The sequence below is a fragment of the Phyllostomus hastatus genome, unplaced genomic scaffold (assembly GCF_019186645.2).
Source record: "Phyllostomus hastatus isolate PE091 unplaced genomic scaffold, TTU_PhHast_1.1 phas_contig_62, whole genome shotgun sequence".
NCBI classification, from domain to species: Eukaryota; Metazoa; Chordata; class Mammalia; order Chiroptera; family Phyllostomidae; genus Phyllostomus; species Phyllostomus hastatus.
Genome location: NW_025333921.1, coordinates 12,036,020 through 12,050,268, shown reverse-complemented (window position 1 = coordinate 12,050,268; position 14,249 = coordinate 12,036,020).

Sequence of the window (14,249 nt, the reverse complement as noted above, 5' to 3'; positions counted from 1 at the left end):
GAATATGTACTCTGTGTGTGTGTGTGTGATCTGAGAATAGTGAGGCCCTTTGCCTTGAGATGTAACTACAGCCCTGTCATGCTCTAATACTCCACAAAGCAGCAGAATGATTGGAGCCAATATTAACTCAGACAGTTCTGGGGAGTCTCTATTTAGTAACAGCTGTATGACTAGCACAAGCCTAATATTGTAGAACAAGACAGATAGTGAAATAACACATAATCTTTTGGTTATGGGTCACTGTTACATAAGTGCATCTAAGTTGTTCATTTGAGGGCTGCCAAGCAATAGTTTATTAGATTAAATTAAAACAAAAGGGCTAAAATAAAAACTACACTACCTGCCATTGCAATAATCTTCCCTTACACGCTACACAGGTGTGGTGGTATGAAGCATCCTCCAATCTATTAAAATCTTGTCTCTATTTCCTTGTGAGACAGGATATCACTGTACTTAGGATCAAAGATTTAGGTAATAAAGTTCTTAATGCAATTCTCAATTCAGCTACTTAGTACTGATCAGACCTAAGGCAAATGTCAACTTCCTTCATTGTAAAGGAGAGAAATAATTGTACATTCTTCAAAGATTGCTTTGAGATATGCCAAATAATATATGTTAAGCTCTTAACATAGTAACTGAGATATGGTAAGTACTTGAATTTATTTTGCCTTATTATTTTATTATCAGTATTATCATTAATCCATTTTCTTATGCTTTTTCTCGGTATTTGAAATTTTTCTCACTTTGAGTTTTAAATCACTTAATTAAAAGATCCATATATCTAATGTGCTTGGGAAAAATGTGAGATGGCAGAAATGAGGACCAGAGGAGAGCAATAGAGAAGAATCAAATAAAGAAGGAAGGTCAGTGTAATAGCCAATAAGGGTTTCTGTGTTCAGACAACTGAGCTAATGTAGTAGTTTCACAAGTTTAGAAATCATTCAGCACAATTCTCTCATTAAAACCCAGTGAAACATGGCTTGTTATTTCTGCCAGAGACAGAAGAAAACCACCATTATTACATTTATGTAGATCAGTAGTTCTAAATTCTAAATCGAATATTTCTAAAATTCCCTTTACTAACTAAAAAGACATTTCTAAAAAATATAACCTAAAACCTCACATTGGAATAGTTCAAGGTCATACAATATTGATTCAAAATCATATATATATTGACTGTATAACTATAAAGAAAGTATAATTTTTAGTAAAATAACTGGCTACAATTAAAAACCTAATGTAGTAGTTAGATTCTTGCAACTTCTTATAGTAAGTTTGTATTTAAGAGAAGGAGCTTCACATAACAATTACAGGGAAATGGAAGAACAGAGACATGCAGGGATACGGAAAGAAAAACTCATGTTAGGCTCATTAATGACGGCTAATTGTTGGTAGGACAACCAATAACAATGATAACTGAGACTATAAACCAGTGATGTATGCCATCTGAGCACTCTAACCTGAGGGGCAGTGCAGTACCTGGAATGCAGTCAGTGCCACTCTGGAATTGAATATTTCATGTTATTTAATATTAAATAAATTAGGTCACACTAAAAACTAAATTGGTATAAAATATCTTGATAATGTTGACATTAATTAATTAGAGATAGAAATGATTATTGGCTGTGTACTATGTTAAATATAATATATAATTATAATTATTTTCTCCAGTTCCTTTTACTTTTTATAATATGGTTACTAAAAGTTTTTAAAGTACATATGTGGCTCACATTTGTGGCTTATATTTTATTTCTTGAGGATAGCAGCAGGTTAAAAACAGTCAACAATAAGGACCCTCCAATTTGTTTCAATATATAATTTCAACAACAAAGATAACATCATTTCAATATGTAATTTCTAAACCTACACTTATTTCTGCATTAGGAATATTAAATTAAATGTACATATAATTTTGAAATTATCTTTATCAATGCTATTCAGTGAGGACCCTGAGTGGTATACATGCAATTGAAGTTGTTTCAGGTATTTTAAAGGGGCCTCATCTTTCCTGTGGCGCACCCATATGCACGTTGGTGGTGGTGCTTTGGCCAGAGTGGTGCTGCAGCTCTGACAGCCAAGACAACCGAACACGCTGTTGGAAATCTAGAATACTGTGCTTCATTCCAAAGAAGTGCATGTGTGTTTTAACAGCATCCAGAACTTTCATAATGAGATTAATTAAAGTGCGCTTTGGCCCCAAAATTGGTTTTCAGCTCAGCTAAATTTTTCTGAAAATTTTGGCTAACATGTTCATCATCTGTCTCAAATAGATTAATTACCCAATCCAGTTTTGTAAATTAAACCAAAGTTTTTAAAAATCTAATCATCCCCTCTTTTTAGTAGCTATTCAAAAGAAAGCAATCTATTTTCATTCCTCTAACTTTGCAAAGATGAAAGCTATAAAAATGTTTGATGCAAAAACTAATTTTAAATGATACATGTTTGCTGACAAATCCTATGATAATTCTGTTCACTATGAGATTGGTCTTCATTTCTAGCATCTTATAAAGGATCCCATTTAACTGCAAACATAGATATATCTGCCAAGATGTGTCATCTTTTCATAGTAATTAAATTACAATCCTTAATTTTTCATTTAATGAATCAAAAAATCTGATAATTAAAAATAATATGTTTAAACTGTATATTGAAAATTCACCTTCCAATTCAAACTGTATGGATTAACACTACATAGTTATGTCAGTAAATAATATAATGCATTACAAAAGCCCCCAGGGCTATTAGTGTGAGCTCCAAGCCCACTCTGTGGAGTCACCAGAGCTGCTATAGAAGCAGTGATGTTCGTGATTACACGTGAGATATTTTTAAGGGCTCTGTCAGTTGAGAATCTCTTTGTATCCATTCTCAGTAATTTTGAGAGTGACATTTCCTTCATGATTTTAAAATTCTTTATGAAACTTACATCAGGTAAGTATTAGTACTTCTTTCTCAAACAGGATACTATTGTCTATTGTATGAAAATATGTTTGACTGAAGAACATTACAAAGCTGATCTTCAACATTTTTCACAAACTCATCAAGTTTTCTTGATACAATAGAATCACTCAGTGAAACACAAGAATATTTATTTATTTGAACTTTCTATAATTGAAAATAACAACCACTCAAACATCTAGAAAGATTAATTTTCTTTAATATTTTTGATGTAAACACCTTGTAAAATATTGTGCTATTCTGTAAGAAATAATGAGACCCTTATTTCTCTGGTTAGGATATATTTGAAACAATCTGGTAACAGTTATACAGTTTTCAAACTTTTCCTATGAATTTCAGAAATATGATATATCCTTGCTAATTTAATCAGTGCACTTGTAAAAATTGCCTTAAATTTTTATAGTTTTGGTTTTATTTAAAAATGTGATGATAGGTTAGGAATATGAGAAATTTCAATTGCTGAATAAACCATAAAACCTAATGATAACTAATGTGCTAAGTACCATTAGTGTATTTGATTTTTTTTACCAAAGACCATCCTTTTTTACAATGTTATTTATGGTAATTGCATGGATATTAATTTCAGGAGAAAGTTTCCAGCTTAAAGAACTTAGACCCTCACCCAATATAACAGATACAATATTAAAATGTACAGAAGCTCTTTTGGGCAAGGGACAATACTAGAAAACTCATGAATTTTAATCATACCCAAGTGGTTGTTCTACAAAAACGTTTCCAAATCCTTTTTGGTTCTATCATTAGTAAGAATGGCCTCTCTTATACTTAGCACAAGGTAAAAATGTTTCTGTGCCAAATGTTGAGGCCTAGGTTTTCAGCGTCCAAATCGATGTTGGCTACTGGTCCTTGGAACTTCAAATTCTGCCCCTGCTGCAGCATGGCTGGCCACCCTCTGGGAAGACAGCCTCTTCCTGGAGTGAGCTGCTGCCACTGCACCACCACCAGCTATAGAATGACACTGCTTATCACCATTCGTCAGCACCGAAAGCCTCATGGCAGGCCAACACACCTCAATGCAATACTCAGCTCTTGCCAGTTCTTCATTTGCAACCTCCAGGTGGAATGCTGCTCCAGTCTTTGGTACTCTACTGTGGGTCTGTCATCCAGACCCTTCCAATGTGCTCAGTCCTCCCAGTGGGGAACACAGGGCGAGGGGCCCCAGCCTTCGGGACCTCAGGCTCCCAGGAAAGGGTGTGCCTCAATAACAGATACAGTGAAAAGCTGTATTTGATATTTTAAATAAGGATTTTTAAAACTATATTTATACTCATATAAATTTTCATGAATAGAATAATTATAAATACAAACTGACACAAATATGTTACATTGGTGGCAATATCATAAGCAACATTATCACTTATAGCTTAATTTTCCAAAGTGGGTAATGAATTTTGGCAAATTTGAACAAACAGTAGACTTATAGAAGAATTCCACAAAAACATGGTATATATTACAATTATGAAAAATATTTTGTATATACATATAATTGAGTTAGTTTCTAGGCTTAGATAATTTTAATGGCAATGAGGAACATTCAAAAGCTTCCTTAAGATTGAGAGTTTTTAAAATTATTTTTCAGGACTTTCCCATGCTTTACAAGTTGTCTAGTATTCTTGGTCTCTGCCTGCTAATGCAGTGGTACCTCCTAATAATTTAACAATCAAAGAAATGATTCCAGTAAGCTTTCAAAATGACCAGAGAGGGTGTGCTTCTGTCTCCAAGGGATGCACTGATGAGGATATCAAACAGTGAATTTTGCTGTTCATGTGAAAACTATTGCACATCATGCCACTTCAGCCTCTCCTTTGTTATGTAGTGTCTTTTTATATTAATTGAGTAATTTTGCTATAATTTAATCCTTTTCATAACAGTAGGTTTTATTAAACATTTGGCCATTAAAAGAGACTTTTGAGTTTGTCCAGAAAGATGATGTTGGGGAACTTTTTAGCAAGATCATGAGTATAAATCATTTTTCTTATATTTATTACATGAAGTGTCCATAATGCCAGCTGAATATGTTTATACTATAACCCATAGTAGATTCATCTTTACCTATCTATAATACAGACTATAATTTTTAGCAAATGTTACAGGGCCCACTACATATTTTAGCATAAAAAATTCAACAGAGGCTTTTTCTATGACATTTATATGAAAAGAAATCATTGACTTGTTTTGCAGCCAGTATTTCTGGTTTTGCTTCAAATGAAGTTAGAAAACTCACATGTAATGTGTACCTAATATTGTCAATGTATTGAAATTTTTCTTTAATTCTTACAACAATCCCAGAAACTATATTAAAATGAAAAAAAAACAAATATCAAGAACTTAAATGACTCTGACCAAGGCATATGAAAGTCAAGCTTAGTTAAGCCCTTCTACTCTCCACCATCCTATTTTCTATCTAGTTTGATAGAAGTGCTCCAAACTTTGCCTTTTAAAAGGTCATCTTATTACTTATAATAAGTACTAGGACTCTATTTCCCAGACTATTAAAATGAGTTTGGAAGTAGTGTTCCAGTGCATCTATTATTATTATGGTTGTTGTTGTTTTTGTTATTATTATTATTATTATTATTTTAATGTTCTGTACCCTTTACTTATTGTCATTGTACTTGACTAGTCCCCTGTTGAGCATCCCATCATCCTTAATTATATGCCCTTCCACAATAAGCATGAAGGCTATGGGATAAGTGACATACACACACTCCCCCTAAATACAGGGGCCAGCCGAAGTAACACCTGCCTGAGTGTGGCTGGTAGGGTAATAATATGTGTGAAATAATTTATAATTTGAATTTGAACACTTCACCTAAAATGTCATAATGTGTGCTTGAGTATGACATTGTTATGTTACAGCATTACATGCTTATGATTTTGTAATAAAAGGGGGCATTACTTTCTCCAGATGCTGTATATTTGATATAAGTCTGTAGAGTAACAACATGGATCTTGAAAACAAATGAGTCAAGACTACTCTATTTTACATTTACATGGAAATACTGTTTTTTTTTCTTCAACAGGTAAATTGAAAAGTTATACTATGATGGAAGGATTTTAAGAATCTTGATGGTTTCATAGTTAGAACTCTGGGAAAATCCCATTTCTGAAAGCTCATCAGAGCGATCAGTATAAATTAAATTTGTTTACTCCCTTTTAGACTCTTGCTTCTTAGCATTTTATTCTCCTGAGATTCTGTCTATAGTCACCATTTCTTTTGAATAACCATAAATCATGTATTTTGTTCACATTAGTCTCATTGAAAACAGCATTTATGACAGGATAATTTGGAAAGCTATATATCACCTTCCCTTGTCCACTCAGGCTTTTACCCTTCCTTACTTGAATTCACATTTCTTCTCACCTTCAAAGGGAGTTTCAGCCCAAACAGACTATTTATTAGTCCTTGATATAAACAGGTTTTTAAGAACTTGCTCCTGTGAAGATTTGTACAATTTTCCTGCAGTTTTAGGTTGCTAATCGGTCCAGTCAGTGTTTCTTTGCACAGTTTTTTTTCCAATCCTCTTCTCTTAAATATCCCACCTCAGAGTAATTTTCAAATGTGGGAAAATAACAAGCAAATCTTCCCCCCAGTACTGGTTCCCTGGTACATAAAATAATCCACATTATATTCCTAGGCAGATTTCTTATTCTTCATTAACAACAGATCTAGATCTATTTGTGAAGAAGACAAAGAGAGAGGGGCAGAGAAGCAAACTATTCCCAGCCTGGGCATGTTAGGTAGGTACCCGCTGTCTGTAGAGTTCAAGAGTTTTCATGGCAGCTGATTATCTTCATGATCATGTTCTCTGGTTTTTCACTGTCCTCTCCACCACAAACTCAACATTTCACCACTCTCTCAAACCCACTGTAGAAATAAAGGTTTCTAATATTGAGGTAAGAAACCCACATAAAATTGTCTTTTTCCTTATTCTTAATATCAATGTGTTTTCATGTGTGTATGTGAATATCATGAAACCAAATATTGTTTTTTGTTGATCCTCTGTATCCATAAAGTTCTCTTACTCACTGGATACTCCATAAATGTTTTGTTTTTATTTAAAAAAATTGTAGAACAAATACTGGTAAAACTTGAAAACAATTGCTATCATTTTCAATTTTAAAAATAAACAAATCCTTATAAATTGCATGCTGTATGTACAATTTGGCTTATGTGATGCTGAGAGTGATGAAGGAGGGTGAGGTAGAAATAGTAGGAAAGAAGGCAATATCTATGACTTTTAGAGCTAAGAGGAGAAACTAATTGAAAGGGGAATTGATACTGCCTGTTTTGACCATAATGCAAAAAAGTTCACTGGGTTAAAAAAGAGAGAATAAGAAGACAATCAGATTACTGACCTTATAAATGACCTTATCAATAATTTGATATAGATATCAAATTACATAGGAGGAACAAGGAAGGCATTTCATGCATTTAAGATATATAACAGAAAGCAGGTATCATCACATTCTGAAAACTAAACTCATATTTATAATTAAAATATAAGGTAAGGAAACTAATCCAGAAAATAACATGTTACTTATACATAGTCTACAGAATAAGCAATTCTTAAAAGAAAAAATTTTAGCCCTGGCTGGCATAGCTCAGTGGATTGAGCATGGGCTGCGAACCAAAGTGTCGCAGGTTCAATTCCCTGTCAGGGTACATGCCTGGGTTGCAGGCCACGACCCCCAGCAACCGCACATTGATGTTTCTCTCTCTCTCTCTTTCTCCCATCCTTCCCCCTCTAAAAATAAATAAATAAAATCTTAAAAAAAAAGAAAAAAAATTGTAGATGTTAACTTTACATATTTGCAAACATATACATTGGGACACTTGCTTTTGTATAATTAAAAATAATGACTGAGAGTAATTTTAAACTTTTTGTATGGCAAACAAATAACTGCTCATAGAAAAAGGAACAAAGGAAGACAAGCATTCCAGAACCAACCCTCCACAACTACACTTTTACTAAATTGTTCCAATCTTTACTTTCACTCCCTGCAGTTTTTATTGATTTATGGAACAGAGAAACCACACAGCTGCCTGTTCAGGGTCAATGTATTACAACAACTTCTGGAAAGTATTGAGCCTCAGTAACCAAATGCATACAATATATTCATAATGTTTAATCTCACTAAAAATAACAAAATAGAAAAAGATTTAATATCACTAAAAATAAAGATCAAAATATTACAAGACAAACAAATACATGCACATTATAATGATGCAATAACATGGTACCCAATGAAATTAATGAAATTTAAGTACTAAATTATTTAGATTATTTAAATACTTTATTTTACATGTGACTCTAAATGATACATAATTTAAAGTATATAGGATAATATTGTGATCAAAATAAAAATTTAAGTTCTGTATATTATCAGAGTAAAAAAAATTATGTGAACCTATTATACTAATGCCAATGACAATAAGTAATTGAATGACTGGGTAGTCTGAGTGGCTATGGAGAACAGCCCCCTAAGGATCCATTTTAAATACACACTCTCACAAAAATTAAATGTTGTGCTGAGACACTGAAATTCTGAGTCTATTACCTATTTTTTCTAAATGAGAAGAATTTTAATGCACATTTGAGCATGTACTACTTCAGGAGCTTATCCAACCAGAAGACCCTGGTCTCTCATCTCGAAATACATCACTTTCATGAAAGAGTAGGGCTTATTGAGATCACTGACATTTTCAAGGAGTTAGGGTTAGATGCAATTTTAGGATGTAGATTAAGTCTTGGTTTAAGATTCTCAATATTTAATAGGCCCTCAGGAAGCAACAATTTAAGAGTTGTATACTTCTGTGAGCCTGAAGATGACTTAGAATAATGAAGAAAAGTAGAGCTAAGTAGATAGGAGAATAAATTTTGGAGCCAAGGAAATCTAAATTCAAATACTTTTTTCACCATTTATTAACTGTGCAAACATGAACCAGTTATTAAATGCTTGCAGCCTCACTTTGCTCATTAGGAAAATGGGATAGTAAATCTGTTCCCCTAGAGCTGGGCTTGAATGAAATACAATATGAAAGTATTAGGCACAGTTTTTGATGTATAATGAGAACTAGCAGCTACCATATGCTTGCTAAGTGCTCAATAAATAGAAAGTATTAACATCGCCTTGATTCTTACACACTGATATTGTTCTATAACTCATAGTTTATATGGTGTGAAGAATCATTGTTTTATTCCTGCCTTTATTCTATTTTTTCCCAAAAATCTGAGAGAATGATCATAACATTTTTAATGTAATTCTAACCTATGCTTTAACCAGAATAGAACATATTTGTTATTAGTTAATTTGACCAAATGTTTTTAAACTACTTTAAAGATTTCATTTATTTATTTTTAGAGAGGGAAGGGAGGGAGAAAGAAAGAGAGAGAGAAACATCAATGTGAGGTTGCTGGGGGTCGTGGCCTGCAACCCAGGCATGTACCCTGACTGGGAATCGAACCTGCGACACTTTGGTTCGCAGCCCATGCTCAATCCACTGAGCTATGCCAGCCAGGGCCGACCAAATGTTTTTACAAAAATTAAGCATTATTTAGTAATTTTCTATTTTTTAGAAAAGTAAACTGAGTCTCGTACAGACCTATAGAATGCTCAAAATAATGCCTGGCTCATGGTAGGATTTGAAAGGGTAGCTTCATAATTATTGTAACAAAGCAATATTTTACTTCGCAAATGATTTCAATACAATACTGGATAAAATGAACACAAATCCTCTACCATCATTTAGAATCACTCCAAAATCTCAGTCAATATAAACAATAACTCTCTGGATTTCAAGGTGGCAAGGACTGATCAAAGCAGGACTGCTTTTGAAGAAATGAGAGGTGTCTTAAAAAATTCTAACTCGTGAATTTATAGTCTCTAATTACTTTTCAGTTTTTCTTCACAAACTTCTGTCACTGGTTGTCATTGAGCTAACTCCAAGTCCCAGTCCACTTGAGACCTGCTTTACAACAAAATGAACTCACTTTTGCCTTTCTCCCACACTATTCTCATTTATAACTGAATTTTCAGTGATCCATGTCATACATTAATCGTTTCTCCATGACAAACTAGTGCCCTTTTCCCCTACAAAGCCATTTCATTTCTCACATTATTCTAACCGGTCTTACTTCACTTCCACAAAACACGTCTTATATTTTAAATGATATTCCTGACAGAGAGAATCATAAAAGTCACGATTTTTTTTTTCTTTTTTGTTTCCTGTTCACTGTAAAGGCGTGCAGGTTCTAGATGGCAGTTTGTTGTTTCCTGAAAAATTCGCTCCATGTTGGAGAAGTTTAATGTCAAATGATTTTATGGACAGTATCTGGTACCCCCTGGGCTATGTTGGGTAGTTTGTAGCCGGAGGTAAACACTCTGGGAAAGCAATCACCTCTGCATTGTGTGGCCTGAGGAATCACAGCCCCTGCACTCCTCTCTGCTGACTGCGCTCGCCTGCTGGCTGTCATTTGAAGAAGGGCCTTGATTGCAAGGGGCCTTAGCGGCAGGATAGCTGTGGAGATACACCCATTTCTGTTTTTAGTCTATTCTTTCCATCATCCACTTTTTCTACCTGTTTTTGAGTGCTGAGATGAAAAATATATGTATTTACTTCATATTTCATTGAGAATTTAAATTATCATATGTTTATATTATTACCAGGAAAGGTTTTACTTTTCCAGTCTCATAAAACCAATGTTTTATTTTGACTAACCATCTTTGTCCTTAGTTGTTTCACTTCTCTTTTGCTACCTTTAAAAAAATCACAAAGCTTCACAAATCTCCCTTAACTTGTTATGAGACCTGTGTGTAGAAAACACACTCAACAATGTATCACTGCAACTAGGTCAGAGAGAAACTCCCTGGAGGAAGGAGAAGTATATTCATCATTTTTATATGCTTAATAATAGGAGCCCATCTGAAATCTTATTAGTGGCAAGTTTGGAGGATTTTTATTTCCTTTACCCTTTGGCAAATGACTTATTTACATATTGCTTTGTTCCATGGGATTTGAGGGAAAAATAATAACAAATGGGCACTCGACTGAAGAATAAAACAACTTAAAAATGTATTATGAAAATTCTCCTTATGTTGCATTAACAACTTAGAGATGATCATTGCGTAATGAAATAATTGCTAAATGGCATATGGCTCCTTAACTGGCATTGTTTACTGCTGGCAAGACTGTAGAATCATTGGACTAGCGAATGCAGGCTTGTACTTACAGTGGCCCGGTGTGAAAATCGGCAAGGGGCTTTTTCACACCGAGAAAAGTCAACTCTGACTCTACTTGCATAAATAGTGCTAGCCTGGATAACAAAATAAAATCCATCACCCATTTTTCTTTGTTTCTATTTTTGTGAAGTTTGCTTCAGATTTTTGAGTAAAATAAAAAGATATATTTAATTTTTAAAAATTCTGTATATTTGAAGATAATGTACCAATGATGTAGCTAATGTACTTACAGTATTGATTCTAAACTATATTCTTCATATAATTTACAAAAATACATCTCTCTCCACAAAACACTAGCTCTCAATATTGTTCTGCCATAATGGCTAACACTTTCTGATCGAAGACATTTTCTCCATAAAATCAAATTTTTATCTGGATATGGTAAACATTAGAATAAATTGAAATATTATCTTTCCTAATAACTTGGTGCCAATAGAAGTGCATTATAGTTTTGGTTTTTCTAGCAACTAATTACCAATATCAATATCTTTTACAAATAGATATTATTTTTATGGAAGATATAGTAAAGATTGTTTCAATAAAAGAGCATCACAGGTGAATAGAAACTGCCAAGCACAGCACCTGTATATTTTGCTTGCTTTACAGACACAACAAACAAGATGATAACATGACCTCCAGGCAACTTCCCAGTGGCCTAAATTCAATTGCAGTCAAAAAATATTTTTGAGGTACACTGGGATATATTTGCTTTCACATGTTTTTGTATTTGAGTTTTAGTTATAATGTCCTGAGATACTTTCTATTTTTTAGAGAAATAAACTGAGTCTCACAGAGGTTAAGTGACTTTTAGAAGTTCAAACAATGGGTCAATGAAGGAACTAATATTATAATTCAGTTCTATTCTAGTTCATTTTCCATGAGTCTACTGCAAATTAGAGAAAGTAAAGTCAACCCAGAATAAGTCTACATTTTCCATTATAATCTCTAAGAAAAATATACTTGTGTAATGAGACGAATTTTGGCTCACTGGCATCCTGATTTCTGGAGTACTTTGTTGGAATGGATCTCAAGAACTCAGTTCATCGCCATGATTCAGACTGAATGTCTGGACATATATGTTACTCCCTGGACTTGGTTCAGAACTACAGTTTGGAGGACTAAGGCCTACCTGAGACTAGTAACAAATCAAGAATGCTATTATGGTAAACTTAGGGAAGTGAAAGAAATAAGAAATCAATAAACTCTTACAGTTGTGTAATTATTCTATTTATTTCTAACTAAAGAAATCCTAAACACCATGATCCAAAATATTTCTCTTACCCCCGGTAACATATTCATACAAATATTGGAGTACTGATCATTTGCTGCTTATAATACCTTTTTTATGTCTTTCATCACCTCGGTTGCAAAGTTTTTTTTTGACAAGAGATATGTTTTATATCCTTTACATTCATAGCACACAAAGACAAAGCCTTTACACAGACTTTGAAATATTTCCTGACTTATTTTTTTATTTGATTTATTGGGTTTGACTTAATCCACTCAACATTTGAAAATGTTACCAAGTCTAGAAACATTGTTATTTTCTTTTTATAATGTTTGTCCTGATAAAATTTTTAAAACCATATCACCTATTTTTCCAATGATAATTCTCCCCAACTGAACTAATTTCAATAATTTTATTTATTTTTAATTTTAATAATAAAACCACAATATATCATTTTGCTTTACTAGTATTTTTTTCATGTAACCAATCATCAAATTCTATCAGAAATGAATTCTGTAATCTACCAAATTTTTTGTCTCTTCAAATATTCAATTTTCATTAAACAAGTTACTCCTGTTTTCAAACATTATATTTTAGTGCATGCTTTTATATATTGTATTTTCATATTTTCAAACCAGGATTTTCTTTCACTAAATGGCTCCATGTTTTTTCATAAAGCATTTCCTACAATTTTATTTTAGGCACAGCTTTGCATAGATTACATCTATTAGAGTATATTGACCTGTAAATACCTCTCTCCCATTATCCTGCTTCTATTTCATAAAAGATTAAGATATTAGATTTAGGACAGCAAAATATTCAGTTATACTTTTGAACCTCCACAAATAATGTCATGTTTGTTTTATTATTTATCTCAGATGGCTTTTACCTTTAGCTCTTAAGTCAGGCCTATTACTCCAATTCTACTAATGTGTGGGTGTGGTGTGAGGTAAAGGAAAAAGTTTATTTTAAAAAATTTATGGGTACACATTTATGCTCTGGCACCATTTGTTGAAAAGAGTTTTTGTTTCCTCATTGATTTGCTTTGGCTATTGTTTCATTTGAAGATTACCAAAGTCATTTTTTTTGTTGTTGTTTTTTACTTTCACTTCTTTTTCATGGTTGATTCTTTCAGCAATACCACACTATCTTGATTACTATAATTTTATAGTTAATCTTCTTTTTAATAATTTATTATTTTGAAGCTAAAGTTGATATACATTACAATAGCTTAAGGTATACTACCCAGTGATTAGACATTTATATAATTTAAGAAATGATCACCCCAACAAGTCTAGTACCCATCTGATACTATACACAGTTATTACAATATTATTAACTATATCCCCTATGTTGTAAAGTACATTCCCATGACTATTCTGTGACTACCAATTTGTACTTCTTCATTTCTTCCCCTTTTTTTACCCATCCCCCACCCTTCTACAATCTGACAACTGTCAATGTTCTCTGTATCTGTGAGTCTGTTTCTGTTCTGCTTGTTTATTTACTTTGTTTTTTTGTTATTGTTGGTTTTTGTTTGTGTTCTTTTTAGATTCCACACATAAGTGAAATCATATGGCATTTCTTGTTCCTTAACTGACTTATTTCATACAGCACAATACCCTCTAGGTCCATGTTGTTGAAGATGGTAAAATTACATTATTTTTATGCCTGAGTCAAATTTCACTTTATATATGCATCACTTCTTTTTTATCCATTTGTCTAGTGAGGGACACTTAAGTTGCTTCCATATCTTGACTATTGTAAGTAATAGTGTAATGAAGATACCAATTCATGTGTCTTT